This window comes from Bicyclus anynana, chromosome 10 (assembly GCF_947172395.1).
Source record: "Bicyclus anynana chromosome 10, ilBicAnyn1.1, whole genome shotgun sequence".
NCBI classification, from domain to species: Eukaryota; Metazoa; Arthropoda; class Insecta; order Lepidoptera; family Nymphalidae; genus Bicyclus; species Bicyclus anynana.
Genome location: NC_069092.1, coordinates 5,508,469 through 5,526,554, shown reverse-complemented (window position 1 = coordinate 5,526,554; position 18,086 = coordinate 5,508,469). Strand labels below are relative to the sequence as shown.

At 33.2% G+C, this 18,086-nt stretch overlaps 1 protein-coding gene across 8 annotated transcripts in view; it reads left to right on the top strand.

Annotated features, from left to right (window-relative positions):
- The window catches only part of LOC112057779 (homeotic protein antennapedia), a 301,651-nt gene that overhangs the window by 203,028 nt on the left and 80,537 nt on the right, over positions 1 to 18,086 (top strand). The window contains exon 2 of one of the 8 annotated variants that reach the window (XM_052883780.1): positions 6,514 to 6,579. The exons of 6 other annotated variants lie outside the window; for them this stretch is intronic. The gene's annotated coding sequence lies outside the window, so the exon portion shown is untranslated. Of the gene's footprint in view, positions 1 to 6,513; positions 6,580 to 6,942; positions 6,962 to 18,086 lie in introns of those variants that run through there. One more of the 8 variants, XM_024098323.2, reaches the window with a different exon arrangement.

Below are 18,086 nucleotides of genomic sequence, written 5' to 3'. Positions count from 1 at the left end.
CTAGTAGGCACCGGATGACATATTTTGTACCTAGATTCTCAATTTTGTACATGTCAACTAGTATACGTCAAAAATAGAGAATTAGCCTGCAGGCGTTTCAAAATTGCTTGTAAACAAATCTTGGCTTTGAACGAAGTCCATTTAATGGTAAAAGTATACCAAACAAACTAACTCACATTCACTTTGACATTACATAGTTACGTTTGAGCATTATCTATAACATAACGAGAAGACATGATACATAAAATGTTCAACAGCGGTCTTATCCTTATAGCAAAACAACAGTACAGGTACATAGTACATATACACTTATATAATGCACACAATGAAATCAAAACTTCAATAGAAATTGACAGAATTATTATAACTAGGTAGTTTGCCTATAAAATATGTAGGCAAAACGATCAGAAAATGTTCCCTGCTTACTATGCGGGGCGGTAGTTCTCTCAGATTTTTGCGCGATGTCGACACCGAACCGAAATGTATTAGTGGGCTTAACGCCTATGGATTAGGGCCCCGGATCGAACGGTTTGTGACGAGAATTCTCTATTAGAAAACGTTATGTAGGTAATACTGATTTAAATCTATTATGTAGGTTCGTATTAATTTTTTTTATTCACTAGTATTTAAATCAGCGATCATCTAATATTACACTAGACACATTTTCCCCACAATGATTAAGTTCAGTTGAAAAATAAATATGTATCTAGAGACTATCGTTCCCACGTTTGTCGTCATTGGAATCTCTGTCATGCAGGCATGAATCTTTGGGAGAATTGAGAGAACCTAGAATATAAATGCACGCACCTCTAACTTTTTAGTTATGTGCAAACAAAAAATTTAAAATCACGTGTATCAAACGGCAAAGAAAAACATCGTGGGGAAACCTGCATACTGAGAAATTTCTTCATTTTCTACGTGTGTGAAGCCTATCCGCATCGAGCCAGCGTGGTGGACTTCCGACCTCTCTCATTGCGATAGGAGACTCGAGCTCAGCAGTGAGCCGAGTAGGGGTTGATAATAATGATTATAATATAAGTTACAAGAAAGCACTAGGAGTGGCGTTGTCCACGATTCTCGCTGTACTATGCTAGTGCCTGCCTCGCAAAATTGTATTGGCAAATGTTGAAATTTTTCTTCTTTACATTTTAGGGGCAATGCTCATAATGCTAGACATTTCAACAAAATGCAGCAATAGCATAATTAGACGACTCTCTAAGCTAAAGTGGTGATGGGCACATAAATCGAAGTGCTGACTGAAGAAGCTGGAATGGCCCGTACCAGAAAGAACAGTGTTGGTCGACATTATGTGGAGGATGATATTGAACTGGTAACACTGTGGTGTTTAGAAGTCCTTAAAAGGGCTTTTATCCATCAGTGGACGACAGACGTCCATCAGTGAATAATGATGGTGACGATGTTACTAATGAGCTTTAAAAAGTTTCCTCTTTGTAAAAATGCTAAGCTAATGCATGTAAATGTATAAAACTCCTGTTCTTGATTTGTTATAAAAGGAATTTCCGTTAGTCATTTCGCTTCCGCTCAGTGCTTTCTATGCTATAAAAAGCTCTTTTTACACTATGGAAAGAAAGTTTATGCGAAGGGAAATGTAAATGTAAAATAGTCAAGAACATGGGTTTATTTTAGTATTTAATAAAATAAAGCTGAACGCACACTTGTTCAATATATCGACTAGCGAAACTTAAAAATAATAATAATGACTTTTTCTTAAACAGATAAATAAATAAATGTTATAGTATTATATACCTAACCACGTGACCATAATTAGTCTTACTACAATTTTGAGTACTTGGGTACGTACGTTTTGCGAAATTTACCTGCAGAGTGCAGATGTGGGTGAATCTCTCAAGCTATAGGCATGTGATTCAGTACTCATACGTTTGATTTTAAACAGGTGATCGCTTACTTAAATTAAGATATACTCGTAAGAGGTAAAAACCATCAGTCGGTAACTTTAAAATTCACCATCAGCAAGGTACAGAGACTTGTTTTAACTACGTCATATACGAATACGCGATATTTAAGGCGATACATACAAATACGCAATACTACGTATAATACGTATACCTACGTAAATACTCAGACTAAATACATAAGGACTAGTATCGCTTCCAAATTCACGAACAAAATTTTCTGCCATTTTCTAAAGAAAACGAGCTTAGATTTCATACATATCTTATACTAAACTAGCAGTTTTTGTTCGTTTATTACACCATTTAACTACCCAAAAAGGTATTTTTACGGAGGGTATTAACCGACAGACACGATTGTAAACTATGAAACATCGATTCTATAGAGACAGTGTTTATAACCGCATAAGATCGTTGATCATATACTTCGACAGAAAAATAATGTCTTGCGAGGCAGGTCTTTATCTAATTAGTCTGAGACGTAACTAATATCTTTCGTATTTATATAACTGTACGGTATTCTTATTCAACGTGCGTTCGGCCTTACTCATATCTGATTCTCTATCTGACTAACAGACATTTAATTTTGCTACTTGTTACGTGTTTATAAATGACTTTTTTCTCTATATCACTTACTTTGCCATTATAAGTAACGGATACGCGCTTAAACTTAAATTAAATGTATGTAGCATTTCCACATTCAAGATTATTATGCCAGCAAATATTAAAATTAAAATTAAAATCTATCATTATTTATTACTAGCGCACGCCCGCGACTTCGTCCGCGTGAAACTCGATGTAAAGTTTCAACTACCCCTTTCCTACCCCTTCCCTGCCCTACCCCTACTCTACCCCGATTCGACCCTTATTCGAACTTTTCTCGCCATATAAACCATCGTAGAACTTCAACGCACATTTTAATAAAAGAATTGACCAAATAGGTCCAGGCGTTGTTGAGTTATGCGCTTACTAACACATTTAGCGATTAATTTTTATATTATAGATAAAAAATCATTTGTGCTTTTAACTTTCGATGAGTCGTCTACCACAAAAAAAAAATCATCCTACTCCTACCTACTCAACTCATGATAACTTTAAAGTTTTGATGGGCCTACGACCTTAACCACCAAGACTTGATGCTAAACAAACTCAACACCTTACTATCTATATTCTATACCGTTTACGAATCCATCCAGGGTTTGGATCAAATAAATTAAACTTGTGGCTTATACCTACTAAAACTAGCGCAATTGCAACCTTAGGTACTAAAGAAAACTATATATTTTAGAGCAACAGTCAATGAATATCAAAAATAAGATACCATTCTATTGCGTAAAGTGTTTTTCAGATAGCATGGGTACGGTGACAGTAGCCTGTATGATGTTCCATACGTAGGTACTATTATTGTGAATTGCAGCAAACTTTCAAGAGTGAAACGAACTGTCAACCACACCATCCAACTTCATGTTGGATGGTGTATGATGTGTCCTTCATCACGAACTGTAGTATTCGTTACTTTACTTACCTTTTACCTATCACGCTTGACGCTGTTATCTTTTCCAAAAAAAAATCCCACCCCTTGCTACTAAAATACTATAGACTAAAAAGTCAAATACAATTTATAGTAATTGATGGTCCTTGTAATGAAACAATAATATATCTGTCAATAACAATAATATATATTTCACCATTACTGATTCGAATCCAGTGGAACCCATCTGTGAAAACTTACAAACGGCTTGTTCCCATTACTTTGCATCATATGTAGCACCATATACGGTATACAGCTACGTTACATTAGAATAATAGTGTAATAAAATCTTACGAAAGTAAATCATTCCTAAGCAGTGCAGTAAAACTTCCGTTGCAGCCTTTTATTTGCATTTCAAAATTCTCAAAGATCAAGTATTCCCACAAGACTCTGTTAATAAAATTATAATAAAACAAGTTAATATAAGGAGGCAATTATAAATTTTGTTTAATTTTTCTCTTTTGTAAACCTGTAATTAGTATCTTTAATTAGTGTTTTTATATCACTTTAGTGTAATCGTAATATTATCTTGATCAAAATGTCTGCACCACGTTCATGAGCTGTCTGAAACGTTCGATCAATTAAAAAGATAAAAAGAAATGTCCAGATCCCTAGCACGAGTCTGCACAAATTTTGTATTAATATCTACACGTTTTTACCTTATTGATATATTAAATGAATAGCAGACTTGCTAAAACATTTTCTTTAGCTAACAGAAAGAAAATTGCGGAAGCCGCAAGGAATAGTTGAATGTAATCCAATAGACTGATAGGTAAATTTGTATGGGAACGATCATTTTATTGCATATTCACAATCAAATGAGGAGTTAAAAAATACTTTGTTCTATAGAGAGTGCAAGAATAAAGCCTTATGTAAATGTATGGGACTAATTAAAAAGTTCAGTATCATTAAACATTGATATTATCGCAGTATCTTTTTATGAAAAAAAGTTAGTACGTATTTCGCAGCGTGATACAAAGACCGATCAAGCAATGGAAGCAGTTTCAAATCTATAATTGTTAAGATAGCGTCATTCTATAATCCGATAAATGTATGCGCTATCCTTACTGGTTCCTAAAAACAGTAATGCGAGCTACACACCTGCTGTTTTAACTGTACAGTCAGTCTGTTCAGTTAAATCGTCCGCGTGTAGTGTCCGTCAGTTATAACTGTTTTTATAATGATTTTTTCGATTAGATAAAACTGTACAGTTACAACTGTGCAGTTAAAACAGAAGCCCGGGTGGAAATTACTTGAAATTTTTGAATTTAGTTCATAGAACATACAACAATCTTACGCTCATACTCATATTGGGCTTCATGGCTGAATTTCGCAAAATTATCATTAGGTGAATTTTCGTGTAAGCTTTTTAAAGCTCTACTTTTTGATGCATTTCAAATTTCTTGAGCAGATCTATCGTAGTCTCTGTATTTATATTCTTGACGTATTTTGATTGCCACATATCCCTCTGCTCCTAGCTGCCTTCAATTACATCTATCCCAGGAGCTGTATCTTAGCTGGGACATTCTTCTTCTTCATTTCATTTTTCTTCTTTTATTCTTCCATTTTCCTTCCAGACAGATAATAAACCTTTTACAGTTTCAATAACATAAGTGCCCACAAAGTTCTACTGCCAAATCATCAATATGACAAATACCAGTAGCGGTCGGTATTTTTTCCTGGGGCCCCTAATGCGATCTTATCGGTAGAGCGAAGGGCCGAAGTCGGCGCGCTTTGCCACTTAAAGTGAGCCTATTTATATCTCCTACTCAGACGACAGATTCACTGCACCGAACATCTGCTTGATTAATTTATTTGGGAAAATGTTTTACGTAACGATTAATTTGCGAAGTTACTTCATCATTATAAATAAAAATATCACCAATAAGTTCGTTTTATTTTTATTCGTCTATATTGTTCACAGTATGATTACTTTTCACTCTAAGGTACCATCGATTTTCATATTGTTTACTAGCTTTTTGTTTGTCTGAAAAATATCCTATCCTACTAATATTATAAACGCAAAAGTTTGTGTGGAAGTTTGTTTGGATGTTTGTTACTCTTTACCGCCGCAACTACTTTACTGATTTGGCTAAAATTTGGAATGGAAATAGATTTTACCTCTGTATTAACACATAGGCTACTTTTAATCCCGGAAAAATTTCTCTTAATGAAGGTTCCCGAGGGATATGTGAAAACTAAATTTCACATGGACGAAGTCGCGAGCGTCCGCTAGTCTACCATATGATAACTAATTCAGTCTCAGCATACTAAGTCGGCATCATCATGAATCATGATATTTTATTACCTAAAATCGTCATTTATTAAATAACCACGAACTGTTAGAACCAATTAATTTTAAAATCTAAAAGGCATTTTTAAATTGTCAGGTCAATAAATTCTTTTATTTTGAAGTTCTTAGAATGATGTATTTTATTCATTTTCGATGTAAAATGTAAATAATAATAAAATATATTCCTATATTTCCTTACATGTATTTTAGATTACAAAATTGTTTAAAGAGTTGCACAATTATCTGAAATTCACACAAATTTAGCACACTTTAAACAATATTTACTATAGCCATAAAAATCCACAAATACTTACCTATTGAACGGGACACCTCTAAACATAGCAATTCTATTGCCTGTTTTACTTTTAAGAATTCGGTAGATACTAGATAGAGTTACACAAAAGTAAACATAGATTAAACGTTCATAGACAGTAGACACCCATTCATTAAAACCAGATGTTAATAAGCAATTAAGCACTGTAAATGTACTCGTATGATAGATACATTTGAATGTTTATCATATTAAAGCATGGCCTACTATTTCAATTTTATTAAAAATGGCGTCGTCTAACGGTGCTTCATTTGAATATTGCCCTGTCTATACTATAAATTAAATTAAAAATTAGGCCAAATCAAGAAAATACCTATAATAGTGGATGATAACTTAATAAAACCTACATGTCAATCTACTTTACTTTTAATTTATTACCTATTATTAATTGAACACGTATTTAATTAGTGTTTGTTTTTTGTTTCAGGTACACACATTTTTTAATTATTTACGTTCAAATAATTATGGAATCGTAACATGGTGATTTATTTTGGTTTGTATAAATTAGTTAAGAACTAGTCTTATTAGAGCTTTAATAGTTAAAAATCATGAAACCTTTTTATTAATTACCATAATGATTTTAATCATTTTTGAAACCTCGTCTACTAGTACAAAACGGGGTGTCAATTAAAAAGTAAAATTAAACCTAGAAAACCATAACAAAGAAATTGAAGAAACCATAGAATTCAATAAGAAGACTCACCCAAACTTATTGCCTATTCGTTGAATAAAATTTTTAGAAAGTTTGTAATAGATACGGTCGCAGTACGGGTACAATAGCGCGAAATCCCTTGTGCAATGCTCTCCTCACAAAATCCTTTTAGAAACAAACTGCAACAGTAAAAAGCGTTCAACTTTTACACAAAAGCTCTCAGGTAAGTAGTATGCCATGTAATAGTAGTGCCGTTTATAGAATGGGATAGTCTTAACCTATGTGCGAAATGGAGATACGCGGTTATTACGTGTGCGAGTAAGACGGGCGTATGCAACTCGCTTGCGTCCCACCGCTTAGAGCTCAGCTGTCTGCCCCGAGCGGTGATGTTTGAAACACGGGACAGGCGGAGCTTAGCTACAAATCACTCAATGTCACATTTTGACATTTGAGATATTAGGTCTTTTTTCTATAACTCCACCACCTCTATAATAGTTTCTAGATACACTATATTACATACAGCATTTGCGAATACGTCATTTGTAATTACTGTAACATTTTCGCGTAGACACTTTGTATTTCATGTAACTTTCAATGTAAGTTTGTTAATGTCTATATTATTTTGAGTATCTACTCTGTGGTCGGTCATTAACGATTCTCACGCCTCATCACTGCATCCATAAAATTTTACAATGTAGGTTCCGTTGTTGTCGCGTCTTTCTAAAAGCCGAGCCAAGCTGAACGGATTTTGACAAATTTAATTGGATCTGTTTTTGACGTCGTGATATTAACTTGCGTTAGTATACTAGGAGGTCAAGTTTAATTGGGCGGTCATTGTTCAAGGAAGTGCTCTCAAATTGAGGCAATAAAATCCCGCAGAGAAACTTCTTTGAAGCACTTATTAAGGTCTTATTTTATGTCCCATAATTCAAATTAAAATCAGTAGTTAATATGAACTGATTAATAAATAGATATACAATTAAAAGCAATAGTGAGTTACATAATGAAATTGAAGGCACATGTTCAGCTAGAGGATCCCATCCCAGAATAAGCAGAGGATGTTGAACAAAACGCAAAAATGTAGATGATAAAAAAGTCAAATTCGAAAACTATACCACATGCTACGAGTCGACTAACATTGTCTAAAGTTACGCAAAATGTCCAAACAGTCCCATGCTTTGTTAAAAACAATAGCACTATATTATGAGCATAATTAATTCTTACTTTAAAACTCGAAATGTTCGACCGCATCATCTTGCCGTTACTCCTAAAAGCAGCGGGCATTCACGAATTATTATGAAAACAAAATTTCATATCCCTGCATAATCGACTCTATAGTCACATACATAAGGTACTTAATCACATGAATAAAGTGAAGCAAAACTTTTGTCGAAAATTTGGCTTCACGTAGTCTAATTCCACATTTTTAGTTTTTACTCATAGAAAAAACAATACTCATAATGAATAAGATAATGAGCAATTACGACCAAATTGTTGTACAATTCCGTTTTGTTTCTCTAATGCAGTTCTCAAATTATTTATGACGCAGTAAACCACCGCATGAGTCTTTTTCAATTTATGTAGACAATGATTTTTTACCGCTTTTGTAATCTGGCTAAAGAGCACGTTTAGGCTATCCACGATTATTTTCATTATTTTAGTTTTTCTTTACTTTACTATTAATGACAGGTATGTCTTAAGATGGTTAGAATTACTTTAGTTCTGAATATTAATAAGTCAGCTCAAAAGTTTGTCTCAAATCCTTACATTTTATTGTTTTTAATGTTTATCTATTCTGTCTTTATACACACTTGAAACTTTTCTATAAATATCCCATACCTCTTTTTTTTATATGGCTACATACGTAATTAGACAAATTGCGTCTTAATTCAACAAATATATGACGTAGGCACATTTCTGTCCTCCAAAATGTCTAATACAGGATGTATTTTTGAATGTTTATCGCTCAACATGTCGATGGCAATAAATTTTACACCTACAACTAAATTCATTACTCAACCTTGCCCAATTTTTAATTGACTATAAAAGGTCAGATTAAAGTGGTCGCTCTTGTATAGTTTAATTGTGGTCCCATATGTACATGAGTGCATAATTGTTTAGATAAATTAGTTTTAAAATAAATTTTTCTCAATATATTTTTGAAACAAGAGTATTTCAATAAGTTTGAAATTATAATGTATCTAAATATCGGTTTTCAATATTTTATTATTATCAATAAGAAGATAGATTTCACTATTGATTTAAGTGTAAATAAATATATTTAGACAGTTTGTTTAATGCTTCTGTCACAGTCTTTCTTTATCTTTTTAGAGATGATAGTTTGTTTGAAAATCATTTGATTTGGTGTTTCTTACTTCAACCTCTTTTAAATTAAAATCTCCATCAATGTAACATGTTGGTGCGGATTTATTATCTCACCTGTAATTGCTACATATACCTACGTCCGGATAATGCCTAGCTAAGGCGCAAACACGTCTAATATAGTCGCCCCCCGTCGAGCTAAGACGGTGTGATGGATCGCTTCTATATTGAAAACCAATAGGTATTGCATGGTGTGTGGTCACGCGAGTAATAACGTCGCTTAATTTGATTGCATGCCATTTATTGTTTAGAAATAAATTGAAAATTCTCTGCTACGCCATTTTGAATCGTAAGTCATCATCTCTTCGGTATATGTGTAAAATATACTCATTATACATACCAACATCTGTCTCACTGACTTCTAATATACCTATAATACAAGTAATTTTCAATATATGTACGTACGTACTAGTGTTGTAGTACGTAATACTGATGCTTTTGATTTACATTAAGAATACCTTGGCGCAGTAATTTGTGCTTTTCTTCGTGATTCTGTTAGAAACTGTAATTTGTTTGTTTGCCTTTTACAATATTTCTGACCATCTGACAGACCTCAGATTACTAATAATCACATTAATAGTAATTTTAAATAAGTTACCTTCCTACATACAACTACTATTGATGTTTTTTAGTTGACATTAAGGACGCGAAATAATTTTGTAATTCAGTTGTCAATTGTCATGTCATTTAGTTTGTTATTATCCTTAAGTCTTTTACGTTATTTTTTAATTACTATTGTTTCCTGTAGTAGATTGTTGCATTTTTATAAATTTACTATAGTACGACCTTTATCTATTTTTTTTTATTTTTAGTACCTTTTCTAATTTTCTTTTACGTTTAACTAGACATATGCTTACAAACTATGTACATTGTACCTATTTAGTTACACATATTATGTTTGTATATACACCTACGTAGACAGACAAAGTTGATGATGGATGATTGAAGTTTTATACGTTAAACGAACTTTCCTTCTTGATTGATATCGTTAATTAATGAAAAAACGTTATAGATTAAAAATAATCACCACCAATAAATATGTTTCGTAACAGCCATATCATAAAATACCTTCCTACTTTATGATCGCCAGGAATTATTTAGTAGTGCGTGTTGCGGTAAGGTTAGGCCTGCTTAGTCTCGGTATGTTAACTTTATGATGCCTCAATTATTGTAACAGGCGATGGATAGATTATTCCGTATTTTTTTTCTTACGACCCAAATCTGACTTTATTAGTGTGTACTAAGGTCTAGATTACAACTACTAAAAAGTCTGATTAAGAAATTTGCATTTGAGGTGCCTACAAAAAATATAACCTTCGTATTGTGAGGAGTTAGTTGATATCGTAATTTTGTGTAATCTTAAATCTGTGTAGAGTTAAAGATGAGGTTAATCCGCGTATCCTTGAGTCAAGTCTAGGTCATTTTGTTTATGTTGGTACCTAATATAATTTACTATATATGTATTTTTTAATATATAAAATGTTAGTTTTAATTTAAGAAAATTGGATGGATAATTTCATTTCAGCGTCATGTCGTTAGAGACACTCGCTTACAAATTCAGGTGCCTGTACCTACCGATTGTTACAAATTCCTCGATTATAGGTAGTATTTACACTTATTATTTATATTATTGTAGAGGGGATGTATATATATATATATGTAGTGTTGGTATAAATAATAGGGCATTTGATGACTTGAGCTGAGTTGTTTTAGCGTAGACACCGTTACGCTGCCAGTCGCGTTAATGATTTTGTGTGACAATGTTTTGTGTTGTAATTATTGTTTATCATAAATTGTTTAGTGTGGGCATGGAAAACGTGTCGGGCAGGGAAGGTGAGTGTTAATGCATTATAAACACCTATTCTCAAGGTCACAAGTCCTGGGACCTGCTCGAGGTGTTTCCTCTACCACAAAATAATGGTACAATCACAGTCGTTGCTCCTCGTCACCTCATACTATACTACGTGTATTCTTACACAGAAGCACACACATGAGGCTGTATTATAATATACGTAGAATGATATTATGTGATAGAGTTCCGCTGTAGTCCTGTGATCTTAAACTAACTAATAGTGCATCTGGTGAGCTCATATTGAGCTGAATTTCATTAAGGTCAGTCGAGTATCCTCAGACATTTAATCTCATTCTTGTAACAGTAAACGAAAAGTAGGTTATAACTGAATAGAGGCATGTGTGAATTTGAATATTAAATAGACGCCATAAAGATAACATTATATTACTAAACATTTAGAGCTTCCTTTGTGACATTTTCCCAGCTACAAAACTGTTATTTGATGATTTCAATTTATAAAATAGAATATATAATTAATAAAACATTACTGGATGGGTACCGAGATATTATAATTTTATAATCGTGTTAATTTTTCTGATTTCATAACAAAACCTCAGGAAAAATAATTATGGAAATCAACGTTAACATACAAAACAGAATTGTTAAGTTTTTATTTGAGTTTTTTGAGAGACACTGAAAATATTTTTAGGTAGGTACGTATTTAAAACATGATTTTTTATTTAGTTGGGTCTACACTAGTAGAGCGGAACTAGTGTATAAAGCAGTGGCGTGCACAACCTTTTTAAATAGGGTATGCACTATACGTAGGTGAAATTATACAAAGTGGAAAATTCCTTATGCAATTTAGGTCCTTCAGGGTAGGCAGCGCATTTTTGCATATATGAAGTGCACGCCGCTGGTATAAACCTATCTATGATCTGCTTGTCTTATCTTTGGACAACTTTCTGATCGTATCCTTGCACGATACCATCCTATTGGTTTATAGCCCTCCCATGAATAGTGTTTACACATTTTCAGCACTAAAGTATGTTAACTTACTTACGAAAAATAAATCATGTATACCCTACCCTACCTACCATCAAAGGTACAGAAGGTTATAGACATTTTAAAGTTAATAATACCAAATGAATTAAATTTTCAAAGGCCGGTAGAAAACAAACCGATAATCGAACGCGACCCAGTCCAATGTTCTTAGAAATACAAAAGAGATTACTCATTCCGCTGCTCGAACTCTATCTGAGAATTTCTCGAAACGCCCCGTAGCGACAGCACAAAAATAATACCCATTTAAGAGAAGAGACACGAATTATATTAATGCGATATTGAATTAAGTTAAGCTTATTAACAAAAATAATTGTCTCATTGAAATGAGCCCCGCGTTGGAATAAGAATAAAACACGTCTTTATTTATTTATTTTTAGTCATCGTCGTCATCATCATCATCATAATCATCATCATTATTAGCCGATGGACGTCCACTGCTGAACATAGGCTTCTTGCATGGACTTCCAAACAAAACGGTCTCGAGCCGCCAGCATCCAGCGGCTCCCTGTTTATTTATAATTAAAATTAATTTTAGATAGCTACATTTCACGTTTGGAAATAAAAAAGTTACTGGATCACAGGCTCGAACAACAAAACGAATAAATGTAATTATCTTCATTTAAATATAAAACTTACTGCCATATTTACGTTTCTGTCTGTACCAACCCCAAGTCCGTAAGACGAGAGCGTAAGACGGAGTACAGAGAAAGTTTGAGTGACGTCCCCCCTCCGCCGCCTCGTCCCCTCCGAGGATTTATGGCGCCATATTGGATTGGGACAAGATGACACGATGCCCGGATAATTTGGGCAATGCTATCACGTGACAGGGCCAAACTGTGGAACGGCACTTTAATTATCATATTCGGGACTCTAAGTAAGCTTTGCTAAATTAATATCGAAGTTTACTTTACCTAATTTATAAACTAAATTACTGGATAGTTAAAACTGTGCCTTAACTGCGGATACGGTAATTTTTTGGTACCTTTGTTATGTTATATTTATTTTTCCTTATCGTATTGGTTTTCATCTATATATAAATAATAGGTTAAGATAAAATATACGTAAGATTAGGAAGGAAAATAACTTGTACACATATAATTATATCTACCTACCTCGAAGTTGATGATAATAATTTATCTTCTTTAAAATTTATTTCCTTATGCACAAGTACTGGAGTGATGGCAAACGGCATAATATAGCAATTCATTACACCGATGTTCGAGAGTTAATAAAAATAAATTATCACTCGATTTAAAAACATAAAGGTTTTTTAAATAATTTCTCATTACAAATTCAAGGAGTCGCCATAACATATTCATAAAGTTTTTACTTAGTGCGCGAATGAAAGATGTTATAAACAATGCGAATTCACGGGTGAGGCAATAAATAACTGACGGGTGCAGTGCACGCACTCGCGCGCAGTGTCTGATGTCTTGACACGCATGCCACGGTTTTGCGCGTGCTAAAACACCTCATCTATGCAGCCAATTCCAAATAGGACTATTGCTTTCAAGAATGTCGTTGCGACGCATAAATTAAGTAACTACCTAAACATAATGCAGAATGACTAATTGAGTATGTAATAAAAAATATATTATTCAAATAGCGTATCAATTAATGTTATCTAGCATGGAATAGTAACGATGTATTTAAATATCTTTTGATATAAAATTAAAAAAAATAGTCGTTTCAAATGGGTGTCAATTTGTTAGGCATATTGTGTTGTAATGATAATAAACATACCTACGAGTAAGTACGCGTGTTTTAGCGCCTAATTACTCAATAGGAGTGCGATGTTTACCAATAATATATTCACAAGATTGTTACTTCGCTCGCGAATGAGAGATGTTATAAACAAAGCGAATTCACGGGTGAGGCAATAAATAACTGACGGGTGCAGTGCACGCACTCGCGCGCAGCGTCCGATGTCTTGACACGCGTGCGCTCGATCTGCGTGCCAAAACATTGCATCTATGCAGGCGATTCAAAATACACATACTGTCAAAAATCTTTTGCAATTTTTTTTTTAATTTTGATTGAACAAACAGGCCCACATGATGTTAGGTGGGATACCGTAGCATATACAAATAACAGAGCTCAGCACACGTCGTAATAAATGTATGTGTATGTCGTCTATCAACCAATAGGTGTCAAGTCTCATATGCCTATATAAGTACACTGGCTACTAAACTATTTATTCCAAAATACTACTGTACTTACTATCCCATAGGTATCTAGCAACAAATAAATTAAAGTTTAAGTACGAGTGAGTGAAAAATGTTAAAAGTCTTCAAAAAAACTACTTACATATTTTGCCTTAAAGAGTTTTAAATAGTATATATAGTTTAAATAGGATAAATAATTCAAAGGAATCTTATGAATTTTATACCTACTTACTTATAAATGTTTTATGGACTGACAGAATACATTGAAATAACACGTCATATCTTTGTTCAGCGGTTTTTGTAATATAATTTACAAGGCAGGCCTTGAACCGTTGCCAGAGGACAAGTTTTATTTTCACTTTCTTTGCCATTGTTTTAATCGTACGAATGCTGACGTAACAATTCCGGAGTAACAGGGACATCATCTAACAGCCGGGCTGAGGGTGTGAATGTTGCAAAAACGGAAATCTTGTTAAGATGACAATTTATGGGTTGTTTTTGCTAAATGAAAATAGTCGAGAGCGGTGAACTGAGCAGGCCTTTTTTGATTTCCTTAATGGAATCTTTTCGCGGGGGATTTGTGTCGAGCGTTGGGTTTAAGTTTTGCCGTTTATTGATATAGGCACCAGTTTGATTTGTGTGGCCCTAAATAAGGTCATTTTATTTTTCAGCTAGTTTTGATAGACTGCTTCGCTCGCGTTTATACCGTCATTATCTTTACAAGATTAATGCTAAGGGCATAGCCTCTCTTCTCATCTCCTTATTTAAGAAGCAGTATTTGCATTTAAGAAGCAGTTAAAAATATTTCTATCGAATGTTAATTAATTAGCAATTATATGTAATATTAAAAAAACGTTATATTTTGTTAACAGTTAGTTCTTTACAAGTTAGTCCTTAACTGCAGTTTCACCTGGTGATGCAGTCTAAGATGGAATCGGGCTAACTTGTTAGATAATGATAACAACCGGGATCCCTGAGGCATATCTATAGTAGTGTATTACCACCGACTTCCGACTTAGGTCACCACTAATTAGTCTGTGGATCTCTGGAATCTGTTATAAAAAACTAATAGGTATTTCATAAGAAAAAGAAATTTCCAAATTTCTATCAAAACTATTAAAAGCTTAACGTATTATTATTATCCTACCAACAGTTTTTGGACGCGGCATTCCAGCAGGAACATTTCGTAATAATCTTGTCGTGATGCGACCTTCTTATGTTTATCATTTAAACGAGATTTATATCGTATAATTTGACTAAACGAGTCGTGAGTTATGTCTTTATGATACGGAATGAGATTCGAGATATGGTACTCGCCACACCTCTGTCGAAAACGTGAAAAACTTTGTAAAGTGTAATTTTAACGTCTTGATCTAGTAAGTCTTTAGTTTAGTTTGATACGTAGGTAGCCCTCCTCCGTTGGAGAAGTGGATCTAAACTTTTTCCCTTCTTTTATCTGCAAATAGTAGGCCACAATAAATAGAACGACAACAATATCTAGACTTGCCTAGAAGCTTTTCCTTGAATGTGAACAAAATCATAAGTAACAGGCACACTGACGCCGGAAGGAAGAAAATAAGTTTATCAAGCATTGCATCTTGTAAATTTATACCAGCAGCTCTTAAATAAATAATTATCAATGCTATTTGTCGCTGCCGCTGGATGTTGGCAGCTGGAGATCGTGGTGTTTGAAAGTCCATAGGAAGCCTATGAAAAATTATGATGAATTCCATTTATTCATCCATCGGTAATGATGAAAAATAATGATAAATACCATTAATAATCATAATTTTTCATTATTACCGATGGACGTCCACTGCTGGACGTAGGTTTCCTGCATGGACTTCCAAACACCACGGTTTCGAGCCACCAACATCCAACGGTGGATAAATGGAATGGTACGTATTAGTATCACTCAATCCGCAAATTTAATAAGTATGATATGAATATGAATTTATTATAACATTGAATTTCCTTAGTAAAACCGACCAAAGTCCTACGTAGATATAAAGTTTCTTTGTAATAAGCAAACGGAAACATTTCAGGATTTATGACAAAGCAAATTTTTGCTTCCGGCGCTCTTGTCTCATTGTTTTTTATTATTTACCATAGCTCCTCGCTTTCCACTATGAACGATATGAAAAGCTTTTGCTTAGTAGGTACTAACGGCAAACTGGAAAGAGGAGTACAAAGTACATGCAAAATGAAAAATATAACTTCTACGTTTTTGTAACTTCAAAGTCCAATCACAAAATTAATCTATACTAATATTATAAAGCTGAAGAGTTTGTTTGTTTGTTTGATTGAGCTAATCTCAGGAAATATTGGTCCGATTTGAAAAATTCTTATAGTGTTAGATAGCCCATTTATTGAGGAAGGTTATAGGCTATCAGCTAGTGTTACATGTAATTGAATTTATACGTTATGATTGGATTTGACTTTCCATTTTGTTTTTACATTAACTTAAACATTACTTTATTTATTGCTTATTAAGTACCAGAAATACCCATATTTCTTTTCATTATGGGTATTATGGGTATTACTTTGCTAAATTATAAATTATGATGATGATTATAATGAAATGTAAAAATGTAAAATACTAATAATAATTATGAAATGTATCTTATTATCAGTAATAAAGGCTATTTGTATTTGTATTTGTATAAGTACCAGAAATATAAACCTAAAACCTTTTACAAAATAATTTGCTTCAAACATAATCCGAAACTACACAAGTGTCAAGTGGTACGCATAACTATTTACTTGTTCTGTAAATCTACTTATATTACTATTTAAATTTATTAACTATGTCGTATTAATGTAAATATTATGTTCATAAAGATAAATAAATTAGGTAATAATTGGAAAATAAATGATAACAGCGCGTTAAATTAAGAATATTATGGCGCGGCTTCGTTGCCGAGATTTGTGTATGGTAAATTAATTTTTATTGCTACTAAATTATTTTAACGCCGAAGCTTTAATAAAAATATTTACTAATCTCGCAAACTGAGGTAGGCATTTTATTTAATATAATAACTATACTCACTCATAATATTTTTTTATGAGCTGTACTTTATAACGAGAGTTATTAGGTATTTTTTGGCAAGCGTCTTCCATCTTAGGCCACATCCACACTTCACATCGGATAAAATCATATTTAATAAAGTAGATTGTTTAAAGCTGAGGTAAATATGAGTGCCTAAAGTTTGTGTGAAATTGAAACAGGGAAACAGAAATACAATTAAGCCACTTATGAATAATTCAAGGTCAAGTGGAAAGACCTCTTAGTCGCCTAAGCCAAAGAGTTCGATTCCCAATTTTTAGATTATGTACCTACTTACCTATACTTCTAAAATCGAGAAACGGAATTACTGTTATAATAAATATTTTTTATTGTAATAAATATTTTTTAATTTTTAAGTAGTTACCTATCTGATGATAGTATAAAATATCTAGTTTCCTCCAAAAATACTGAAATATATTTATATTTTTACCTCAACAATTTAGGTAAGTAAGTAGGTATATGATTTTACCTACCAATCCACAACTACAACCCAAGGTTCGTCGTAAATTTTTTGCTTCTTAAAATGGAGGAAAATCTAACAGAATAATCACCAGTTTCTTTGCGCAGGTCGTAACTACCAACTACAGCTCCATTGCAAGCGGCGAAGATTTAGAATCATAATCATTTTAACATCAAAATGGAACCGACTTCAAAGATGTATTTCAGTCAGTTTGATTTTAACACAAAATCATTAAACCGATTTTCATGAAAATTAAATGGAACCAATCCGGAACTATATTCTTTCAAACAAAAAACGAATTTTCAAAATTGGTTAATAATTATAAAGTTATGAGGTAATAAACATTGAAAAAAAAACATGTACGCGTCGAATTGCGAATATCCTCCTTTTTTTGTTAGTTGAAATTTAAAAATACTA